Below are 27280 nucleotides of genomic sequence, written 5' to 3' on the forward strand. Positions count from 1 at the left end.
ATTAAAATCTCTCTATCCTCCAAATCCTTGGACATACATTGACGTGACTCTGACATGAAGTTGACATATACGTTCCCTCAACGTGACATAAGTTTCGTCTCTCAGGTTCCTACAGATCGGGAGATATTTGCCTTTTCAGAAATTGACTTTCGAATAATCTCGAAAAATTAAAATGTCTCTATCCTCCAAACCCTTGGACATACATTGACGTGACTCTGACATGAAGTTGACATATACATTCCCTCAAAGTGACATAAGTGGTGTCTCTCAGATTCCTACAGATCGGGAGATATTTGCCTTTTCAAAAATTGACTTTCGAATATTCTCGAAAAATTAAAATGCCTCTGTCCTTCAAACCCTTGGACATACATTGACGTGACTCTGACATGAAGTTGACATGTACGTTAGCTCAAAGTGACATAAGTTTTGTCTCTCAGATTCCAACAGATCGGGAGATATTTGCCTTTTCAAAAATTGACTTTCGAATAATCTCGAAAAATTAAAATGTCTCTATCCTCCAAACTCTTGGACATACATTGACGTGAGTCTGACATGAAGTTGACATATACGTTCCCTCAAAGTGACATAAGTTTTGTCTATCAGATTAATTCAGATCGGGAGATATTTGCCTTTTCAAAAATTGACTTTCTATAATCTCGAATAATTAAAATGTGTTTATCCTCCAAACCCTTGGACATACATTGACGTGACTCTGACATGAAGTTGACATATACGTTCCCTCAAAGTGACATAAGTTTTGTCTCTCAGATTCCTACAGATCGGGAGATATTTGCCTTTTCAAAAATTGACTTTCGAATAATCTCGAAAAATTAAAATGTCTCTATCCTCCAAACCCTTGGACATATATTGACGTGACTCTGACATGAAGTTGACATATACGTTCCCTCAAAGTGACATAAGTGTTGTCTCTCAGATTCCTACAGATCGGGAGATATTTGCCTTTTCAAAAATTGACTTTCGAATAATCTCGCAAAATTAAAATGATTCTGTCCTCCAAACCCTTGGACATACATTGACGTGACTGTGACATGAAGTTGACATATACGTTCCCTCAAATTGGCATAAGTTTTGTCTCTCAGATTCCTACAGATCGGGAGATATTTGCCTTTTAAAAAATTGACTTTCGAATAATTTCGAAAAATTAAAATGTCTCTATCCTCCAAACCCTTGGACATACATTGACGTGACTCTGACATGAAGTTGACATATACGTTACCTCAAAGTGACATAAGTTTTGCCTCTCACGTTCCTACAGATCGGGAGATATTTGAATTTTCAAAAATTGTCTTTCGAATAATCTCGAAAAATTTAAATATCTCTATCCTCCAAACCTTTGGACATACATTGACGTGACTCTGACATGAAGTTGACATATACGTTACCTCAAAGTGACATAAGTGTTGTCTCTCAGATTCCTTCAGATCGGGAGATATTTGAATTTTCAAAAATTGACTTTCGAATAATCTCGCAAAATTTAAATGCCTCTGTCCTCCAAATCCTTTTACATACATTGACGTGACTCTGACATGAAGTTGAAATATACGTTCCCTCAAAGTGACACAAGTTTTGTCTCTCAGATTCCTACAGATCGGGAGATATTAGCCTTTTGAAAAATTGACCTTCGAATAATTTCGATAAATTAAAATGTCTCTATCCTCCAAACCCTTCGACATACATAAACGTGACTCTGACATGAAGTTGACATATACGTTCCCTCATAGTGACATAAGTGGTGACTCTCAGATTCCTACAGATCGGGAGATATTTGCCTTTTCAAAAATTGACTTTCGAATAATCTCGAAAAATTAAAATGCCTCTGTCCTTCAAACCCTTGGACATACATTGACGTGACTCTGACATGAAGTTGACATGTACGTTACCTCAAAGTGACATAAGTTTTGTCTCTCAGATTCCAACAGATCGGGAGATATTTGCCTTTTCAAAAATTGACTTTCGAATAATCTCGAAAAATTAAAATGACTCTATCCTCCAAACTCTTGGACATAGATTGACGTGACTCTGACATGAAGTTGACATATACGTTCCCTCAAAGTGACATAAGTGTTGTCTCTCAGATTCCTACAGATCGGGATATATTTGCCTTTTCAAAAATTCACTTTGGAATAATCTCGAAAAATTAAAATGTGTTTATCCTCTAAACTCCTGGACATACATTGACATGACTCTGACATGTAGTTGACATATACGTTCCCTCAAAGTGACATAAGTTTTGTCTCTCAGATTCCTACAGATCGGGAGATATTTGCCTTTTCAGAAATTGACTTTCGAATAATCTCGTAAAATTAAAATGCCTCTATCCTAAAAACCCTTGGACATACGTTGACGTGAATCTTACATGAAGTTGACATATACGTTCCCTCAAAGTGACATAAGTTTTGTCTCTCAGATACCTACAGATCGGAGATATTTGCCTTTTCAAAAATTGACTTTCGAATAATCTCGAAAAATTAAAATGTCTCTATCCTCCAAACTCTCGTACATACATTGACGTGAATCTGACATGAAGTTGACATATACGTTACCTCAAAGTGACATAAGTTTTGTCTCTCAGATTCCAACAGATCGGGAGATATTTGCCTTTTCAAAAATTGACTTTCGAATAATCTCGAAAAATTAAAATGTCTCTATCCTCCAAACTCTTGGACATACATTGACGTGAGTCTGACATGAAGTTGACATATACGTTACCTCAAAGTGACATTAGTTTTGTCTCTCAGATTCCAACAGATCGGGAGATATTTGCCTTTTCAAAAATTGACTTTCGAATAATCTCGAAAAATTAAAATGTCTCTATCCTCCAAACTCTTGGACATACATTGACGTGAGCCTGACATGAAGTTGACATATACGTTACCTCAAAGTGACATTAGTTTTGTCTCTCAGATTCCAACAGATCGGGAGATATTTGCCTTTTCAAAATTTGACTTTCGAATAATCTCGAAAAATTAAAATGTCTCTATCCTCCAAACTCTTGGACATACATTGACGTGACTCTGACATGAAGTTGACATATACGTTCCCTTAAAGTGACATAATTGGTGTCTCTCAGATTCCTACAGATCGGGATATAGTTGCCTTTTCAAAAATTGTCTTTGGAATAATCTCGAAAAATTAAAATGTGTTTATCCTCTAAACTCCTGGACATACATTGACCTGACTCTGACATGAAGTTGACATATACATTCCCTCAAAGTGACATAAGTTTTGTCTCTCAGATTCCTACAGATCGGGAGATATTTGCCTTTTCAAAAATTGACTTTCGAATAATCTCGAAAAATTAAAATCTCTCTATCCTCCAAATCCTTGGACATACATTGACGTGACTCTGACATGAAGTTGACATATACGTTCCCTCAAAGTGACATAAGTTTTGTCTCTCAGATACCTACAGATCGGAGATATTTGCCTTTTCAAAAATTGACTTTCGAATAATCTCGAAAAATTAAAATGTCTCTATCCTCCAAACTCTTGTACATACATTGACGTGAATCTGACATGAAGTTGACATATACGTTACCTCAAAGTGACATAAGTTTTGTCTCTCAGATTCCAACAGATCGGGAGATATTTGCCTTTTCAAAAATTGACTTTCGAATAATCTCGAAAAATTAAAATGTCTCTATCCTCCAAACTCTTGGACATACATTGACGTGAGTCTGACATGAAGTTGACATATACGTTACCTCAAAGTGACATTAGTTTTGTCTCTCAGATTCCAACAGATCGGGAGATATTTGCCTTTTCAAAAATTGACTTTGGAATAATCTCGAAAAATTAAAATGTCTCTATCCTCCAAACTCTTGGACATACATTGACGTGACTCTGACATGAAGTTGACATATACGTTACCTTAAAGTGACATAATTGTTGTCTCTCAGATTCCTACAGATCGGGATATAGTTGCCTTTTCAAAAATTGTCTTTGGAATAATCTCGAAAAATTAAAATGTGTTTATCCTCTAAACTCCTGGACATACATTGACATGACTCTGACATGTAGTTGACATATACGTTCCCTCAAAGTGACATAAGTTTTGTCTCTCAGATTCCTACAGATCGGGAGATATTTGCCTTTTTAAAAATTGACTTTCGAATAATCTCGTAAAATTAAAATGCCTCTATCCTAAAAACCCTTGGACATACGTTGACGTGAATCTTACATGAAGTTGACATATACGTTCCCTCAAAGTGACATAAGTTTTGTCTCTCAGATTCCTACAGATCGGGAGATATTTGCCTTTTCAAAAATTGACTTTCGAATAATCTCGAAAAATTAAAATCTCTCTATCCTCCAAATCCTTGGACATACATTAACGTGACTCTGACATGAAGTTGACATATACGTTCCCTCAACGTTACATAAGTTTCGTCTCTCACGTTCCTACAGATCGGGAGATATTTGCCTTTTCAGAAATTGACTTTCGAATAATCTCGAAAAATTAAAATGTCTCTATCCTCCAAACCCTTGGACATACATTGACGTGACTCTGACATGAAGTTGACATATACATTCCCTCAAAGTGACATAAGTGGTGTCTCTCAGATTCCTACAGATCGGGAGATATTTGCCTTTTCAAAAATTGACTTTCGAATATTCTCGAAAAATTAAAATGCCTCTGTCCTTCAAACCCTTGGACATACATTGACGTGACTCTGACATGAAGTTGACATGTACGTTAGCTCAAAGTGACATAAGTTTTGTCTCTCAGATTCCAACAGATCGGGAGATATTTGCCTTTTCAAAAATTGACTTTCGAATAATCTCGAAAAATTAAAATGTCTCTATCCTCCAAACTCTTGGACATACATTGACGTGAGTCTGACATGAAGTTGACATATACGTTCCCTCAAAGTGACATAAGTTTTGTCTCTCAGATTAATTCAGATCGGGAGATATTTGCCTTTTCAAAAATTGACTTTCTATAATCTCGAATAATTAAAATGTGTTTATCCTCCAAACCCTTTTACATACATTGACGTGACTCTGACATGAAGTTGACATATACGTTCCCTCAAAGTGACATAAGTTTTGTCTCTCAGATTCCTACAGATCGGGAGATATTTGCCTTTTCAAAAATTGACTTTCGAATAATCTCGAAAAATTTAAATGTCTCTATCCTCCAAACTCTTGGACATATATTGACGTGACTCGGACATGAAGTTGACATATACGTTCCCTCAAAGTGACATAAGTGTTGTCTCTCAGATTCCTACAGATCGGGAGATATTTGCCTTTTCAAAAATTGACTTTCGAATAATCTCGCAAAATTAAAATGCCTCTGTCCTCCAAACCCTTGGACATACATTGACGTGACTGTGACATGAAGTTGACATATACGTTCCCTCAAATTGGCATAAGTTTTGTCTCTCAGATTCCTACAGATCGGGAGATATTTGCCTTTTAAAAAATTGACTTTCGAATAATTTCGAAAAATTAAAATGTCTCTATCCTCCAAACCCTTGGACATACATTGACGTGACTCTGACATGAAGTTGACATATACGTTACCTCAAAGTGACATAAGTTTTGTCTCTCACGTTCCTACAGATCGGGAGATATTTGAATTTTCAAAAATTGACTTTCGAATAATCTCGAAAAATTTAAATATCTCTATCCTCCAAACCTTTGGACATACATTGACGTGACTCTGACATGAAGTTGACATATACGTTACCTCAAAGTGACATAAGTGTTGTCTCTCAGATTCCTTCAGATCGGGAGATATTTGAATTTTCAAAAATTGACTTTCGAATAATCTCGCAAAATTTAAATGCCTCTGTCCTCCAAATCCTTTTACATACATTGACGTGACTCTGACATGAAGTTGAAATATACGTTCCCTCAAAGTGACACAAGTTTTGTCTCTCAGATTCCTACAGATCGGGAGATATTAGCCTTTTGAAAAATTGACTTTCGAATAATTTCGATAAATTAAAATGTCTCTATCCTCCAAACCCTTCGACATACATAAACGTGACTCTGACATGAAGTTGACATATACGTTCCCTCATAGTGACATAAGTGGTGACTCTCAGATTCCTATAGATCGGGAGATATTTGCCTTTTCAAAAATTGACTTTCGAATAATCTCGAAAAATTAAAATGCCTCTGTCCTTCAAACCCTTGGACATACATTGACGTGACTCTGACATGAAGTTGACATGTACGTTACCTCAAAGTGACATAAGTTTTGTCTCTCAGATTCCAACAGATCGGGAGATATTTGCCTTTTCAAAAATTGACTTTCGAATAATCTCGAAAAATTAAAATGACTCTATCCTCCAAACTCTTGGACATAGATTGACGTGATTCTGACATGAAGTTGACATATACGTTCCCTCAAAGTGACATAAGTGTTGTCTCTCAGATTCCTACAGATCGGGATATATTTGCCTTTTCAAAAATTCACTTTGGAATAATCTCGAAAAATTAAAATGTGTTTATCCTCTAAACTCCTGGACATACATTGACATGACTCTGACATGTAGTTGACATATACGTTCCCTCAAAGTGACATAAGTTTTGTCTCTCAGATACCTACAGATCGGAGATATTTGCCTTTTCAAAAATTGACTTTCAAATAATCTCGAAAAATTAAAATGTCTCTATCCTCCAAACTCTTGTACATACATTGACGTGAATCTGACATGAAGTTGACATATACGTTACCTCAAAGTGACATAAGTTTTGTCTCTCAGATTCCTACAGATCGGGAGATATTTGCCTTTTCAAAAATTGACTTTCGAATAATCTCGAAAAATTAAAATGTCTCTATCCTCCAAACTCTTGGACATACATTGACGTGAGTATGACATGAAGTTGACATATACGTTACCTCAAAGTGACATTAGTTTTGTCTCTCAGATTCCAACAGATCGGGAGATATTTGCCTTTTCAAAAATTGACTTTCGAATAATCTCGAAAAATTAAAATGTCTCTATCCTCCAAACTCTTGGACATACATTGACGTGACTCTGACATGAAGTTGACATATACGTTCCCTTAAAGTGACATAATTGTTGTCTCTCAGATTCCTACAGATCGGGATATAGTTGCCTTTTCAAAAATTGTCTTTGGAATAATCTCGAAAAATTAAAATGTGTTTATCCTCTAAACTCCTGGACATACATTGACATGACTCTGACATGTAGTTGACATATACGTTCCCTCATTGTGACATAAGTTTTGTCTCTTAGATTCCTACAGATCGGGAGATATTTGCCTTTTCAGAAATTGAATTTCGAATAATCTTGTAAAATTAAAATGCCTCTATCCTCCAAACCCTTGGACATACGTTGACGTGAATCTGACATGAAGTTGACATATACGTTCCCTCAAAGTGACATAAGTTTTGTCTCTCAGATACCTACAGATCGGGAGATATTTGCCTTTTCAAAAATTGACTTTCGAATAATCTCGAAAAATTAAAATGTCTCTATCCTCCAAACTCTTGGACATACATTGACGTGAATCTGACATGAAGTTGACATATACGTTACCTCAAAGTGACATAAGTTTTGTCTCTCAGATTCCAACAGATCGGGAGATATTTGCCTTTTCAAAAATTGAATTTCGAATAATCTCGAAAATTTAAATGTCTCTATCCTCCAAACTCCTGGACATACATTGACAAGACTCTGACATGTAGTTGACATATACGTTCCCTCAAAGTGACATAAGTTTTGTCTCTCAGATTCCTACAGATCGGGAGATATTTGCCTTTTCAGAAATTGACTTTCGAATAATCTCGTAAAATTAAAATGCCACTATCCTCCAAACCCTTGGACATACGTTGACGTGAATCTGACATGAAGTTGACATATACGTTCCCTCAAAGTGACATAAGTTTTGTCTCTCAGATACCAACAGATCGGGAGATATTTTCCTTTTCAAAAATTGACTTTCGAATAATCTCGAAAAATTAAAATGTCTCTATCCTCCAAACTCTTGGACATACATTGACGTGCCTCTGATATGAAGTTGACATATACGTTACCTCAAAGTGACATAAGTTTTGTCTCTCAGATTCCTACAGATCGGGAGATATTTGCCATTTCAAAAATTGACTTTCGAATAATCTCGCAAAATTAAAATGCCTCTGTCCTCCAAACACTTGGACACACATTGACGTGACTCTGACATGAAGTTGACATATACGTTCCCCCAAAGTAACATATTGTTTGTCTCTCAGTTTCCTACAGATCGGGAGATATTTGCCTTTTCAATAATTGACTATCAAATAATCTCGAAAAATTAAAATATGTCTATCCTCCAACCCCTTGGACATACATTGACGTGACTCTGACATGAAGTTGACATATACGTTCCCTCAAAGTGACTTAAGTTTTGTCTCTCAGATTCCTACAGATCGGGAGGTATTTGCCTTTTAAAAAATTGACTTTCGAATAATTTCGAAAAATTAAAATGTCTCTATCCTCCAAACCCTTGTACATACATTGACGTGACTCTGACATGAAGTTGACATATACGTTACCTCAAAGTGACATAAGTTTTGTCTCTCAGATTCCTACAGATCGGGAGATATTTGCCTTTTCAGAAATTGAATTTCGAATAATCTTGTAAAATTAAAATGGCTCTATCCTCCAAACCCTTGGACATACGTTGACGTGAATCTGACATGAAGTTGACATATACGTTCCCTCAAAGTGACATAAGTTTTGTCTCTCAGATACCTACAGATCGGGAGATATTTGCCTTTTCAAAAATTGACTTTCGAATAATCTCGAAAAATTAAAATGTCTCTATCCTCCAAACTCTTGGACATACATTGACATGAATCTGACATGAAGTTGACATATACGTTACCTCAAAGTGACATAAGTTTTGTCTCTCAGATTCCAACAGATCGGGAGATATTTGCCTTTTCAAAAATTGAATTTCGAATAATCTCGAAAATTTAAATGTCTCTATCCTCCAAACTCCTGGACATACATTGACAAGACTCTGACATGTAGTTGACATATACGTTCCCTCAAAGTGACATAAGTTTTGTCTCTCAGATTCCTACAGATCGGGAGATATTTGCCTTTTCAGAAATTGACTTTCGAATAATCTCGTAAAATTAAAATGCCACTATCCTCCAAACCCTTGGACATACGTTGACGTGAATCTGACATGAAGTTGACATATACGTTCCCTCAAAGTGACATAAGTTTTGTCTCTCAGATACCTACAGATCGGGAGATATTTGCCTTTTCAAAAATTGACTTTCGAATAATCTCGCAAAATTAAAATGCCTCTGTCCTCCAAACCCTTGGACATACATTGACGTGACTGTGACATGAAGTTGACATATACGTTCCCTCAAATTGGCATAAGTTTTGTCTCTCTGATTCCTACAGATCGGGAGATATTTGCCTTTTAAAAAATTGACTTTCGAATAATTTCGAAAAATTAAAATGTCTCTATCCTCCAAACCCTTGGACATACATTGACGTGACTCTGACATGAAGTTGACATATACGTTACCTCAAAGTGACATAAGTTTTGTCTCTCACGTTCCTACAGATCGGGAGATATTTGAATTTTCAAAAATTGACTTTCGAATAATCTCGAAAAATTTAAATATCTCTATCCTCCAAACCTTTGGACATACATTGACGTGACTCTGACATGAAGTTGACATATACGTTACCTCAAAGTGACATAAGTGTTGTCTCTCAGATTCCTTCAGATCGGGAGATATTTGAATTTTCAAAAATTGACTTTCGAATAATCTCGCAAAATTTAAATGCCTCTGTCCTCCAAATCCTTTTACATACATTGACGTGACTCTGACATGAAGTTGAAATATACGTTCCCTCAAAGTGACACAAGTTTTGTCTCTCAGATTCCTACAGATCGGGAGATATTAGCCTTTTGAAAAATTGACTTTCGAATAATTTCGATAAATTAAAATGTCTCTATCCTCCAAACCCTTCGACATACATAAACGTGACTCTGACATGAAGTTGACATATACGTTCCCTCATAGTGACATAAGTGGTGACTCTCAGATTCCTATAGATCGGGAGATATTTGCCTTTTCAAAAATTGACTTTCGAATAATCTCGAAAAATTAAAATGCCTCTGTCCTTCAAACCCTTGGACATACATTGACGTGACTCTGACATGAAGTTGACATGTACGTTACCTCAAAGTGACATAAGTTTTGTCTCTCAGATTCCAACAGATCGGGAGATATTTGCCTTTTCAAAAATTGACTTTCGAATAATCTCGAAAAATTAAAATGACTCTATCCTCCAAACTCTTGGACATAGATTGACGTGACTCTGACATGAAGTTGACATATACGTTCCCTCAAAGTGACATAAGTGTTGTCTCTCAGATTCCTACAGATCGGGATATATTTGCCTTTTCAAAAATTCACTTTGGAATAATCTCGAAAAATTAAAATGTGTTTATCCTCTAAACTCCTGGACATACATTGACATGACTCTGACATGTAGTTGACATATACGTTCCCTCAAAGTGACATAAGTTTTGTCTCTCAGATTCCTACAGATCGGGAGATATTTGCCTTTTCAGAAATTGACTTTCGAATAATCTCGTAAAATTAAAATGCCTCTATCCTAAAAACCCTTGGACATACGTTGACGTGAATCTTACATGAAGTTGACATATACGTTCCCTCAAAGTGACATAAGTTTTGTCTCTCAGATACCTACAGATCGGAGATATTTGCCTTTTCAAAAATTGACTTTCGAATAATCTCGAAAAATTAAAATGTCTCTATCCTCCAAACTCTTGTACATACATTGACGTGAATCTGACATGAAGTTGACATATACGTTACCTCAAAGTGACATAAGTTTTGTCTCTCAGATTCCAACAGATCGGGAGATATTTGCCTTTTCAAAAATTGACTTTCGAATAATCTCGAAAAATTAAAATGTCTCTATCCTCCAAACTCTTGGACATACATTGACGTGAGTCTGACATGAAGTTGACATATACGTTACCTCAAAGTGACATTAGTTTTGTCTCTCAGATTCCAACAGATCGGGAGATATTTGCCTTTTCAAAAATTGACTTTCGAATAATCTCGTAAAATTAAAATGTCTCTATCCTCCAAACTCTTGGACATACATTGACGTGACTCTGACATGAAGTTGACATATACGTTCCCTTAAAGTGACATAATTGTTGTCTCTCAGATTCCTACAGATCGGGATATAGTTGCCTTTTCAAAAATTGTCTTTGGAATAATCTCGAAAAATTAAAATGTGTTTATCCTCTAAACTCCTGGACATACATTGACATGACTCTGACATGTAGTTGACATATACGTTCCCTCAAAGTGACATAAGTTTTGTCTCTCAGATTCCTACAGATCGGGAGATATTTGCCTTTTCAGAAATTGAATTTCGAATAATCTTGTAAAATTAAAATGCCTCTATCCTCCAAACCCTTGGACATACGTTGACGTGAATCTGACATGAAGTTGACATATACGTTCCCTCAAAGTGACATAAGTTTTGTCTCTCAGATACCTACAGATCGGGAGATATTTGCCTTTTCAAAAATTGACTTTCGAATAATCTCGAAAAATTAAAATGTCTCTATCCTCCAAACTCTTGGACATACATTGACGTGAATCTGACATGAAGTTGACATATACGTTACCTCAAAGTGACATAAGTTTTGTCTCTCAGATTCCAACAGATCGGGAGATATTTGCCTTTTCAAAAATTGAATTTCGAATAATCTCGAAAATTTAAATGTCTCTATCCTCCAAACTCCTGGACATACATTGACAAGACTCTGACATGTAGTTGACATATACGTTCCCTCAAAGTGACATAAGTTTTGTCTCTCCGATTCCTACAGATCGGGAGATATTTGCCATTTCAAAAATTGACTTTCGAATAATCTCGCAAAATTAAAATGCCTCTGTCCTCCAAACACTTGGACACACATTGACGTGACTCTGACATGAAGTTGACATATACGTTCCCCCAAAGTAACATATTGTTTGTCTCTCAGTTTCCTACAGATCGGGAGATATTTGCCTTTTCAATAATTGACTATCAAATAATCTCGAAAAATTAAAATATGTCTATCCTCCAACCCCTTGGACATACATTGACGTGACTCTGACATGAAGTTGACATATACGTTCCCTCAAAGTGACTTAAGTTTTGTCTCTCAGATTCCTACAGATCGGGAGGTATTTGCCTTTTAAAAAATTGACTTTCGAATAATTTCGAAAAATTAAAATGTCTCTATCCTCCAAACCCTTGTACATACATTGACGTGACTCTGACATGAAGTTGACATATACGTTACCTCAAAGTGACATAAGTTTTGTCTCTCAGATTCCTACAGATCGGGAGATATTTGCCTTTTCAGAAATTGAATTTCGAATAATCTTGTAAAATTAAAATGGCTCTATCCTCCAAACCCTTGGACATACGTTGACGTGAATCTGACATGAAGTTGACATATACGTTCCCTCAAAGTGACATAAGTTTTGTCTCTCAGATACCTACAGATCGGGAGATATTTGCCTTTTCAAAAATTGACTTTCGAATAATCTCGAAAAATTAAAGTGTCTCTATCCTCCAAACTCTTGGACATACATTGACATGAATCTGACATGAAGTTGACATATACGTTACCTCAAAGTGACATAAGTTTTGTCTCTCAGATTCCTACAGATCGGGAGATATTTGCCTTTTCAAAAATTGAATTTCGAATAATCTCGAAAATTTAAATGTCTCTATCCTCCAAACTCCTGGACATACATTGACAAGACTCTGACATGTAGTTGACATATACGTTCCCTCAAAGTGACATAAGTTTTGTCTCTCAGATTCCTACAGATCGGGAGATATTTGCCTTTTCAGAAATTGACTTTCGAATAATCTCGTAAAATTAAAATGCCACTATCCTCCAAACCCTTGGACATACGTTGACGTGAATCTGACATGAAGTTGACATATACGTTCCCTCAAAGTGACATAAGTTTTGTCTCTCAGATACCTACAGATCGGGAGATATTTGCCTTTTCAAAAATTGACTTTCGAATAATCTCGAAAAATTAAAATGTCTCTATCCTCCAAACTCTTGGACATACATTGACGTGCCTCTGACATGAAGTTGACATAAACGTTACCTCAAAGTGACATAAGTTTTGTCTCTCAGATTCCTACAGATCGGGAGATATTTGCCATTTCAAAAATTGACTTTCGAATAATCTCGCAAAATTAAAATGCCTCTGTCCTCCAAACACTTGGACACACATTGACGTGACTCTGACATGAAGTTGACATATACGTTCCCCCAAAGTAACATATTGTTTGTCTCTCAGTTTCCTACAGATCGGGAGATATTTGCCTTTTCAATAATTGACTATCAAATAATCTCGAAAAATTAAAATATGTCTATCCTCCAACCCCTTGGACATACATTGACGTGATTCTGACATGAAGTTGACATATACGTTCCCTCAAAGTGACTTAAGTTTTGTCTCTCAGATTCCTACAGATCGGGAGGTATTTGCCTTTTAAAAAATTGACTTTCGAATAATTTCGAAAAATTAAAATGTCTCTATCCTCCAAACCATTTGTTCATACATTGACGTGACTCTGACATGAAGTTGACATATAAGTTACCTCAAAGTGACATAAGTTTTGTCTCTTAGATTCCTACAGATCGGGAGATATATGCCTTTTCAGAAATTGACTTTCGAATAATCTCGAAAAATTTAAATGTCTTTATCCTTGAAACCCTTGGACATACATTGACATGACTCTGACATGAAGTTGACATATACGTTACCTCAAAGTGACATAAGGTTTGTCTCTCAGATTCCTACAGATCGGGAGATATTTGCCTTTTCAAAAATTGACTATCGAATAATCTCGAAAAATTAAAATCTCTCTATCCTCCAAACCCTTGGACATACATTGACGTGACTCTGACATGAAGTTGACATAAAGGCCCCTCAACGTGACATAAGTTTCGTCTCTCAGGTTCCTACAGATCGGAAGATATTTGCCTTTTCAGAAATTGACTTTCGAATAATCTCGAAAAATTAAAATTTCTCTATCCTCCAAACCCTTGGACATACATTGACGTGACTCTGACATGAAGTTGACATATATATTCCCTCAAAGTGACATAAGTGGTGTCTCTCAGATTCCTACAGATCGGAAGATATTTGCCTTTTCAAAGATTGACTTTCGAATATTCTCGAAAAATTAAAATGCCTCTGTCCTTCAAACCCTTGGACATACATTGACGTGACTCTGACATGAAGTTGACATAAAGGTCCCTCAACGTGACATAAGTTTCGTCTCTCAGGTTCCTACAGATCGGCAGATATTTGCCTTTTCAAAAATTGACTTTCGAATAATCTCGAAAAATTAAAATGTCTCTATCCTCCAAACTCTTGGACATACATTGACGTGAGTCTGACATGAAGTTGACATATACGTTCCCTCAAAGTGACATAAGTTTTGTCTCTCAGATTAACTCAGATCGGGAGATATTTGCCTTTTCAAAAATTGACTTTCTATAATCTCGAATAATTAAAATGTGTTTATCCTCCAAACCCTTGGACATACATTGACGTGACTCTGACATGAAGTTGACATATACGTTCCCTCAATGTGACATAAGTTTTGTCTCTCAGATTCCTACAGATCGGGAGATATTTGCCTTTTCAAAAATTGACTTTCGAATAATCTCGCAAAATTTAAATGCCTCTGTCCTCCAAACACTTGGACACACATTGACGTGAATCTGACATGAAGTTGACATATACGTTCCCCGAAAGTAACATATTGTTTGTCTCTCAGTTTCCTACAGATCGGGAGATATTTGCCTTTTCAAAAATTGACTATCAAATAATCTCGAAAAATTAAAATATGTCTATCCTCCAACCCCTTGGACATACATTGACGTGACTCTGACATGAAGTTGACATATACGTTCCCTCAAAGTGACTTAAGTTTTGTCTCTCAGATTCCTACAGATCGGGAGATATTTGCCTTTTAAAAAATTGACTTTCGAATAATTTCGAAAAATTAAAATGTGTCTATCCTCCAAACCCTTGGACATACATTGACGTGACTCTGACATGAAGTTGACATATACGTTACCTCAAAGTGACATAAGTTTTGTCTCTCAGATTCCTACAGATCGGGAGATATTTGCCTTTTCAGAAATTGACTTTCGAATAATCTCGAAAAATTTAAATGTCTCTATCCTCGAAACCCTTGGACATACATTGACATGACTCTGACATGAAGTTGACATATACGTTACCTCAAAGTGACATAAGGTTTGTCTCTCAGATTCCTCCAGATCGGGAGATATTTGCCTTTTCAAAAATTGACTTTCGAATAATCTCGAAAAATTGAAATCTCTCTATCCTCCAAACCCTTGGACATACATTGACGTGACTCTGACATGAAGTTGACATATACGTTCCCTCAACGTGACATAAGTTTCGTCTCTCAGGTTCCTACAGATCGGGAATTATTTGCCTTTTCAAAAATTGACTTTCGAATAATCTCGAAAAATTAAAATTTCTCTATCCTCCAAACCCTTGGACATACATTGACGTGACTCTGACATGAAGTTGACATATACATTCCCTCAAAGTGACATAAGTGGTGTCTCTCAGATTCCTACAGATTGGGAGATATTTGCCTTTTCAAAAATTGACTTTCGAATAATCTCGAAAAATTAAAATGCCTCTGTCCTTCAAACCCTTGGACATACATTGACGTGACTCTGACATGAAGTTGACATGTACGTTAGCTCAAAGTGACATAAGTTTTGTCTCTCAGATTCCAACAGATCGGGAGATATTTGCCTTTTCAAAAATTGACTTTCGAATAATCTCGAAAAATTAAAATGTCTCTCTCCTCCAAACTCTTGGACATACATTGACGTGACTCTGACATGAAGTTGACATATACGTTCCCTCAACGTGACATAAGTTTCGTCTCTCAGGTTCCTACAGATCGGGAGATATTTGCCTTTTCAGAAATTGACTTTCGAATAAACTCGAAAAATTTAAATTTCTCTATCATCCAAACCCTTGGACATACATTGACGTGACTCTGACATGAAGTTGACATATACGTTCCGTCAATGTGACATAAGTTTTGTCTCTCAGATTCCTACAGATCGGGAGATATTTGCCTTTTCAAAAATTGACTTTCGAATAAACTCGAAAAATTAAAATATATCTATCCTCCAAACCCTTGGACATACATTGACGTGCCTCTGACATGAAGTTGACATATACGTTACCTCAAAGTGACATAAGTTTTGTCTCTCAGATTCCAACAGATCGGGAGATATTTGCCTTTTCAAAAATTGACTTTGGAAAAATCTCGAAAAATTAAAATGTGTTTATCCTCTAAACCCTTGGACATACATTGACATGACTCTGACATGAAGTTGACATATACGTTCCCTCAAAGTGACATAAGTTTTGTCTCTCAGATTCCTACAGATCGGGAGATATTTGCCTTTTCAGAAATTGGCTTTCAATTAATCTCGAAAAATTAAAATATATCTATCCTCCAAACCCTTTGACATACATTGACGTGACTCTGACATGAAGTTTACATATACGTTCCCTCAAAGTGACATAAGTATTGTCTCTCAGATTCCTACAGATCGGGAGATATTTGCCTTTTCAAAAATTGACTTTCGAATAATCTCGCAAAATTAAAATGCCTCTGTCCTCCAAACACTTGGACACACATTGACGTGAATCTGACATGAAGTTGACATATACGTTCCCCCAAAGTAACATTTTGTTTGTCTCTCAGTTTAATACAGTTCGGGAGATATTTGCTTTTTCAAAAATTGACTTTCGAATAATCTCGAAAAATTAAAATGTCTGTATCCTCCAAACCCTTAAACATACATTGACGTGCCACTAACATGAAGTTGACATAAACGTTCCCTCAAAGTGACATAAGGTTTGTGTCTCAGATTCCTACAGATCGGGAGATATTTGCCTTTTCGAAAATTGGTTTTCGTATAATCTCGAAAAATTCAAATGAGTCTATACTCCAAACCCTTTTACATACATTGACGTGAATCTGACAAGAAGTTGACATATACGTTCCATCAAAGTGAAATCAGGTTTGTTCTCAGATTCCTACAGATCGGGAGATATTTGCCTTTTCAAAAATTGACTTTCGAATAATCTCGCAAAATTAAAATGCCTCTGTCCTCCAAACACTTTGACACACATTGACGTGAATCTGACATGAAGTTGACATATACGTTACCTCAAAGTGACACAAGGTGTGTCTCTCAGATTCTTACAGATCGGGAGATATTTGCCTTTTCAGAAATTGACTTTCGAATAATCACGAAAAATTTAAATGTCTCTATCCTCGAAACCCTTGGACATACATTGACATGACTCTGACATGAAGTTGACATATACGTTCCCCCAAAGTAACATTTTGTTTGTCTCTCAGTTTAATACAGTTCGGGAGATATTTGCCTTTTCAAAAATTGACTTTCGAATAATCTCGAAATATTAAAATGCCTCTATCCTCCAAACCCTTGGACATACATTGACATGACTCTGACATGAAGTTGACAAATACGTTCCCTCAAAGTGACATAAGCTTTGTCTCTTAGATTCCTACAGATCGGGAGATATTTGCCTTTTCAGAAATTGACTTTCGAATAATCTCGAAAAATTAAAATGTCTCTATCCTCCAAACCCTTGGACATACATTGACGTGACTCTGACATGAAGTTTACATATACGTTCCCTCAAAGTGACATAAGTATTGTCTCTCAGATTCCTACAGATCGGGAGATATTTGCCTTTTCAAAAATTGACTTTCGAATAATCTCGCAAAATTAAAATGCCTCTGTCCTCCAAACACTTTGACACACATTGACGTGAATCTGACATGAAGTTGACATATACGTTACCTCAAAGTGACACAAGGTGTGTCTCTCAGATTCTTACAGATCGGGAGATATTTGCCTTTTCAGAAATTGACTTTCGAATAATCACGAAAAATTTAAATGTCTCTATCCTCGAAACCCTTGGACATACATTGACATGACTCTTACATGAAGTTGACATATACGTTACGTCAAAGTGATATAAGGTTTGTCTCTAAGATTCCTACAGATCGGGAGATATTTGCCTTTTCAGAAATTGACTTTCGAATAATCTCGAAAAATTAAAATCTCTCTATCCTCCAAACCCTTGGACATACATTGACGTGACTCTGACATGACGTTGACATATACGTTCCCTCAAAGTGACATATGTTTCGTCTCTCAGGTTCCTACAGATCGGGAGATATTTGCCTTTTCAGAAATTGACTTTCGAATAATCTCGAAAAATTTAAATCTCTCTATCCTCCAAACCCTTGGACATACATTGACGTGGCTCTGACATGAAGTTGACATATACGTTCCCTCAAAGTGACATAAGTGGTGTCTCTCAGATTCCTACAGATCGGAAGATATTTGCCTTTTCAAAAATTGACTTTCGAATAATCTCGGAAAATTAAAATGCCTCTGTCCTTCAAACCCTTGGACATACATTGACGTGACTCTGACACGAAGTTGACATGTACGTTACCTCAAAGTGACATAAGTTTTGTCTCTCAGATTCCAACAGATCGGGAGATATTTGCCTTTTCAAAAATTGACTTTCGAATAATCTCGAAAAATTAAAATGTCTCTATCCTCCAAACTCTTGGACATACATTGACGTGAGTCTGACATGAAGTTGACATATACGTTCCCTCAAAGTGACATAAGTTTTGTCTTTCAGATTCCTACAGATCGGGAGATATTTTCCTATTCAGAAATTGACTTTCGAATAATCTCGAAAAATTAAAATGCCTCTATCCTGCAAACCCTTGGACATACATTGACGTGACTCTGACATGACGTTTACATATACGTTCCCTCAAAGTGACATAAGTATTGTCTCTCAGATTCCTGCAGATCGGGAGATATTTGCCTTTTCAAAAATTGACTTTCGAATAATCTCGCAAAATTAAAATGCCTCTGTCCTCCAAACACTTGGAAACACATTGACGTGAATCTGACATGAAGTTGACATATACGTTCCCTCAAAGTGACATAAGTTTTGTCTCTCAGATTAGTACAGATCGCGAGATATTTGCCTTTAAAGAAATTGACTTTCGAATAATTTCGAAAAATTGAAATGTCCCTATCGTCCAAACCCTTGGACATACATTGACGTGACTCTGACATGAAGTTGACATATACGTTCTCTCAAAGTGACATAAGTTTTGTCTCTCAGATTCCAACAGATCGGGAGATATTTGCCTTTTCAGAAATTGACTTTCGAATAATCTCGAAAAATTTAAATGTCTCTATCCTCGAAACCCTTGATATACATTGACATGACTCTTACATGAAGTTGACATATACGTTACCTCAAAGTGATATAAGGTTTGTCTCTTAGATTCCTACAGATCGGGAGATATTTGCCTTTTCAGAAATTGACTTTCGAATAATCTCGAAAAATTAAAATCTCTCTATCCTCCAAACCCTTGGACATACATTGACGTGACTGTGACATGACGTTGACATATACGTTCCCTCAAAGTGACATAAGTTTCGTCTCTCAGGTTCCTACAAATCGGGAGATATTTGCCTTTTCAGAAATTGACTTTCGAATAATCTCGAAAAATTAAAATCTCTCTATCCTCCAAACCCTTGGACATACATTGACGTGACTCTGACATGAAGTTGACATATACGTTCCCTCAAAGTGACATAAGTGGTGTCTCTCAGATTCCTACAGACCGGAAGATATTTGCCTTTTCAAAAATTGACTTTCGAATAATCTCGGAAAATTAAAATGCCTCTGTCCTTCAAACCCTTGGACATACATTGACGTGACTCTGACACGAAGTTGACATGTACGTTATCTCAAAGTGACATAAGTTTTGTCTCTCAGATTCCAACAGATCGGGTGATATTTGCCTTTTCAAAAATTGACTTTCTTTAATCTCGAAAAATTAAAATGTCTCTATCCTCCAAACTCTTGGACTTACATTAACGTGAGTCTGACATGAAGTTAACATTTACGTTCCCTCAAAGTGACATAAGTTTTGTCTCTCAGATTCCTGCAGATCGGGAGATATTTGCCTTTTCAAAAATTGACTATCTATAATCTCGAAAAATTAAAATGTGTTTATCCTCCAAACCCTTGGACATACATTGACGTGACTGTGACATGAAGTTGACATATACGTTCCCTCAAAGTGACATAACTTTTGTCTCTCAGATTCCTACAGATCGGGAGATATTTGCCTTTTCAAAAATTGACTTTCGAATAATCTCAAAAAATTAAAATGTCTCTATACTCCAAACCCTTTTACATACATTGACGTGAATCTGACAAGAAGTTGACATATACGTTTCCTCAAAGTGATATAAGTGGTGTCTCTCAGATTTCTACAGATCGGGAGATATTTGCCTTTTCAAAAATTGACTTTGGAATAATCTCGAAAAATTAAAATGTGTTTATCCTCTAAACCCTTGGACATACATTGACATGACTCTGACATGATGTTGACATGTACGTTCCCTCAAAGTGACATAAGTTTTGTCTCTCAGATTCCTACAGATCGGGAGATATTTGCCTTTTCAAAAATTGACTTTCGAATAATCTCGCAAAATTAAAATGCCTCTGTCCTCCAAACACTTGGACACACATTGACGTGAATCTCACATGAAGTTGACATATACGTTCCCCCAAAGTAACATTGTGTTTGTCTCTCAGTTTAATACAGTTCGGGAGATATTTGCTTTTTCAAAAATTCACTTTCGAATAATCTCGAAAAATTAAAATGTCTCTATCCTCCAAACTCTTGGACATACATTGACGTGACTCTGACATGAAGTTGACATATACGTTCCCTCAAAGTGACATAAGTTTTGTCTATCAGATTCCTACAGATCGGTAGATATTTGCCTTTTCAAAAATTGACTTTCGAATAATCTCGAAAAATTAAAATATCTCTATCCTCCAAACTCTTGGACATACATTGACGTGACTCTGACATGAAGTTGACATATACGTTCCCTCAAAGTGATATAAGTGTTGTGTCTCAGATTCCTACAGATCGGGAGATATTTGCCTTTCAAAAATTGACTTTCGAATAATCTCGCAAAATTAACATGCCTCTGTCCTCCAAAGCCTTGGACATACATTGACGTGACTCTGACATGAAGTTGACATATACGTTCCCTCAAATTGGCATAAGTTTTGTCTCTCAGATTCCTACAGATCGGGAGATATTTGCCTTTTCAAAAATTGTTTTTCGAATAATTTCAAAAAATTAAAATGTCTCTATACTCCAAACCCTTTTACATACATTGACGTGAATCTGACAAGAAGTTGACATATACGTTCCATCAAAGTGAAATCAGGTTTGTTCTCAGATTCCTACAGATCGGGAGATATTTGCCTTTTCAAAAATTGACTTTCGAATAAACTCGAAAAATTAAAATATATCTATCCTCCAAACCCTTGGACATACATTGACGTGCCTCTGACATGAAGTTGACATATACGTTACCTCAAAGTGACATAAGGTTTGTCTCTCAGATTCCTCCAGATCGGGAGATATTTGCCTTTTCAAAAATTGACTTTCGAATAATCTCGAAACATTAAAATGCCTCTATCCTCCAAACCCTTGGACATACATTGACATGACTCTGACATGAAGTTGACAAATACGTTCCCTCAAAGTGACATAAGCTTTGTCTCTTAGATTCCTACAGATCGGGAGATATTTGCCTTTTCAGAAATTGACTTTCGAATAATCTCGAAAAATTAAAATGTCTCTATCCTCCAAACCCTTGGACATACATTGACGTGACTCTGACATGAAGTTTACATATACGTTCCCTCAAAGTGACATAAGTATTGTCTCTCAGATTCCTACAGATCGGGAGATATTTGCCTTTTCAAAAATTGACTTTCGAATAATCTCGCAAAATTAAAATGCCTCTGTCCTCCAAACACTTTGACACACATTGACGTGAATCTGACATGAAGTTGACATATACGTTACCTCAAAGTGACACAAGGTGTGTCTCTCAGATTCTTACAGATCGGGAGATATTTGCCTTTTCAGAAATTGACTTTCGAATAATCACGAAAAATTTAAATGTCTCTATCCTCGAAACCCTTGGACATACATTGACATGACTCTTACATGAAGTTGACATATACGTTACCTCAAAGTGATATAAGGTTTGTCTCTAAGATTCCTACAGATCGGGAGATATTTGCCTTTTCAGAAATTGACTTTCGAATAATCTCGAAAAATTAAAATCTCTCTATCCTCCAAACCCTTGGACATACATTGACGTGACTCTGACATGACGTTGACATATACGTTCCCTCAAAGTGACATAAGTTTCGTCTCTCAGGTTCCTACAGATCGGGAGATATTTGCCTTTTCAGAAATTGACTTTCGAATAATCTCGAAAAATTAAAATCTCTCTATCCTCCAAACCCTTGGACATACATTGACGTGGCTCTGACATGAAGTTGACATATACGTTCCCTCAAAGTGACATAAGTGGTGTCTCTCAGATTCCTACAGATCGGAAGATATTTGCCTTTTCAAAAATTGACTTTCGAATAATCTCGGAAAATTAAAATGCCTCTGTCCTTCAAACCCTTGGACATACATTGACGTGACTCTGACACGAAGTTGACATGTACGTTACCTCAAAGTGACATAAGTTTTGTCTCTCAGATTCCAACAGATCGGGAGATATTTGCCTTTTCAAAAATTGACTTTCGAATAATCTCGAAAAATTAAAATGTCTCTATCCTCCAAACTCTTGGACATACATTGACGTGAGTCTGACATGAAGTTGACATATACGTTCCCTCAAAGTGACATAAGTTTTGTCTCTCAGAATCCTACAGATCGGGAGATATTTTCCTTTTCAGAAATTGACTTTCGAATAATCTCGAAAAATTAAAATGCCTCTATCCTGCAAACCCTTATACATACATTGACGTGACTCTGACATGACGTTTACATATACGTTCCCTCAAAGTGACATAAGTATTGTCTCTCAGATTCCTGCAGATCGGGAGATATTTGCCTTTTCAAAAATTGACTTTCGAATAATCTCGCAAAATTAAAATGCCTCTGTCCTCCAAACACTTGGAAACACATTGACGTGAATCTGACATGAAGTTGACATATACGTTCCCTCAAAGTGACATAAGTTTTGTCTCTCAGATTAGTACAGATCGGGAGATATTTGCCTTTAAAGAAATTGACTTTCGAATAATTTCGAAAAATTGAAATGTCCCTATCCTCCAAACCCTTGGACATACATTGACGTGATTCTGACATGAAGTTGACATATACGTTACCTCAAAGTGACATAAGTTTTGTCTCTCAGATTCCTACAGATTGGGAGATATTTGCCTTTTCAGAAATTGACTTTCGAATAATCTCGAAAAATTTAAATGTCTCTATCCTCGAAACCCTTGATATACATTGACATGACTCTTACATGAAGTTGACATATACGTTACCTCAAAGTGATATAAGGTTTGTCTCTTAGATTCCTACAGATCGGGAGATATTTGCCTTTTCAGAAATTGACTTTCGAATAATCTCGAAAAATTAAAATCTCTCTATCCTCCAAACCCTTGGACATACATTGACGTGACTGTGACATGACGTTGACATATACGTTCCCTCAAAGTGACATAAGTTTCGTCTCTCAGGTTCCTACAAATCGGGAGATATTTGCCTTTTCAGAAATTGACTTTCGAATAATCTCGAAAAATTAAAATCTCTCTATCCTCCAAACCCTTGGACATACATTGACGTGACTCTCACATGAAGTTGACATATACGTTCCCTCAAAGTGACATAAGTGGTGTCTCTCAGATTCCTACAGACCGGAAGATATTTGACTTTTCAAAAATTGACTTTCGAATAATCTCGGAAAATTAAAATGCCTCTGTCCTTCAAACCCTTGGACATACATTGACGTGACTCTGACACGAAGTTGACATGTACGTTATCTCAAAGTGACATAAGTTTTGTCTCTCAGATTCCAACAGATCGGGTGATATTTGCCTTTTCAAAAATTGACTTTCTTTAATCTCGAAAAATTAAAATGTCTCTATCCTCCAAACTCTTGGACTTACATTAACGTGAGTCTGACATGAAGTTAACATTTACGTTCCCTCAAAGTGACATAAGTTTTGTCTCTCAGATTCCTGCAGATCGGGAGATATTTGCCTTTTCAAAAATTGACTTTCTATAATCTCGAAAAATTAAAATGTGTTTATCCTCCAAACCCTTGGACATACATTGACGTGACTGTGACATGAAGTTGACATATACGTTCCCTCAAAGTGACATAAGTTTTGTCTCTCAGATTCCTACAGATCGGGAGATATTTGCCTTTTCAAAAATTGACTTTCGAATAATCTCAAAAAATTAAAATGTCTCTATACTCCAAACCCTTTTACATACATTGACGTGAATCTGACAAGAAGTTGACATATACGTTTCCTCAAAGTGATATAAGTGGTGTCTCTCAGATTTCTACAGATCGGGAGATATTTGCCTTTTCAAAAATTGACTTTGGAATAATCTCGAAAAATTAAAATGTGTTTATCCTCTAAACCCTTGGACATACATTGACATGACTCTGACATGATGTTGACATGTACGTTCCCTCAAAGTGACATAAGTTTTGTCTCTCAGATTCCTACAGATCGGGAGATATTTGCCTTTTCAGAAATTGGCTTTCGAATAATCTCGAAAAATTAAAATGCCTGTATCCTCCAAACCCTTGGACATACATTGACGTGACTCTGACATGAAGTTTACATATACGTTCCCTCAAAGTGACATAAGTGTTGTCTCTCAGATTCCTTCAGATCGGGAGATATTTGAATTTTCAAAAATTGACTTTGGAATAATCTCGAAAAATTAAAATGTGTTTATCCTCTAAACCCTTGGACATACATTGACATGACTCTGACATGAAGTTGACATATACGTTCCCTCAAAGTGACATAAGTTTTGTCTCTCAGATTCCTACAGATCGGGAGATATTTGCCTTTTCAGAAATTGGCTTTCGAATAATCTCGAAAAATTAAAATGCCTGTATCCTCCAAACCCTTGTACATACATTGACGTGACTCTGACATGAAGTTTACATATACGTTCCCTCAAAGTGACATAAGTATTGTCCCTCAGATTCCTACAGATCGGGAGATATTTGCCCTTTCAAAAATTGACTTTCGAATAATCTCGCAAAATTAAAATGCCTCTGTCCTCCAAACACTTGGACAGACATTGACGTGAATCTGACATGAAGTTGACATATACGTTACCACAAAGTAACATATTGTTTGTCTTTCAGTTTCCTACAGATCGGGAGATATTTGCCTTTTCAAAAATTGACTATCAAATAATCTCGAAAAATTAAAATATGTCTATCCTCCAACCCCTTGGACATGCATTGACGTGACTCTGGCATGAAGTTGACATATACGTTCCCTCAAAGTGACATAAGTTTTGTCTCTCAGATTCCTACAGATCGGGAGATATTTGCCTTTTCAAAAATTGACTTTCGAATAATCTCGAAAAATTAAAATATCTCTATCCTCCAAACCTTTGGACATACATTTACGTGACTTTGACATGAAGTTGACATATACGTTCCCTCAAAGTGACATAAGTGTTGTCTCTCAGATTCCTACAGATCGGGAGATATTTGCCTTTTCAAAAATTGACTTTCGAATAATCTCGCAAAATTAAAATGCCTCTGTCCTCCAAACCCTTGGACATACATTGACGTGACTGTGACATGAAGTTGACATATACGTTCCCTCAAATTGGCATAAGTTTTGTCTCTCAGATTCCTACAGATCGGGAGATATTTGCCTTTAAAAAATTGACTTTCGAATAATTTCGAAAAATTAAAATGTCTCTATCCTCCAAACCCTTGGACATACATTGACGTGACTCTGACATGAAGTTGACATATACGTTCCCTCAAAGTGACATAAGTTTCGTCTCTCAGGTTCCTACAGATCGGGAGATATTTGCCTTTTCAGAAATTAACTTTCGAATAATCTCGAAAAATTAAAATGTCTCTATCCTCGAAACCCTTGGACATACATTGCAATGACTCTGACATGAAGTTGACATATACGTTACCTCAAAGTGACATAAGGTTTGTCTCTCAGATTCCTACAGATCGGGAGATATTTGCCTTTTCAAAAATTGACTTTCGAATAATCTCGAAAAATTAAAATGTCTCTATCCTCCAAACCCTTCGACATACATTGACGTGACTCTGACATGAAGTTGACATATACGTTCCCTCAAAGTGACATAAGTTTCGTCTCTCAGGTTCCTACAGATCGGGAGATATTTGCCTTTTCAGAAATTGACTTTCGAATAATCTCGAAAAATTAATATCTCTCTATCCTCCAAACCCTTGGACATACATTGACGTGACTCTGACATGAAGTTGACATATACGTTCCCTCAAAGTGACATAAGTGGTGTCTCTCAGATTCCTACAGATCGGGAGATATTTGCATTTTCAAAAATTGACTTTCGAATAATCTCGAAAAATTTAAATGCCTCTGTCCTTCAAACCCTTGGACATACATTGACGTGACTCTTACATGAAGTTGACATGTACGTTACCTCAAAGTGACATAAGTTTTGTCTCTCAGATTCCAACAGATCGGGAGATATTTGCCTTTTCAAAAATTGACTTTCGAATAATCTCGAAAAATTAAAATGTCTCTATCCTCCAAACTCTTGGACATACATTGACGTGAGTCTGACATGAAGTTGACATATACGTTCCCTCAAAGTGACATAAGTTTTGTCTCTCAGATTCCTACAGATCGGGAGATATTTGCCTTTTCAAAAATTGACTTTCTATAATCTCGAAAAATTAAAATGTGTTTATCCTCCAAACCCTTGGACATACATTGACGTGACTCTGACATGAAGTTGACATATACGTTCCCTCAAAGTGACATAAGTTTTGTCTCTCAGATTCCTACAGATCGGGAGATATTTGCCTTTTAAAAAATTGACTTTCGAATAATCTCAAAAAATTAAAATGTCTCTATACTCCAAACCCTTTTACATACATTGACGTGAATCTGACAAGAAGTTGACATATACGTTCCCTC

Source organism: Zootermopsis nevadensis, unplaced genomic scaffold (genome assembly GCF_977971745.1).
Source record: "Zootermopsis nevadensis isolate Lab colony 2312 unplaced genomic scaffold, Znev_1.0 Znev_ptg000217l, whole genome shotgun sequence".
NCBI lineage: Eukaryota > Metazoa > Arthropoda > Insecta > Blattodea > Termopsidae > Zootermopsis > Zootermopsis nevadensis.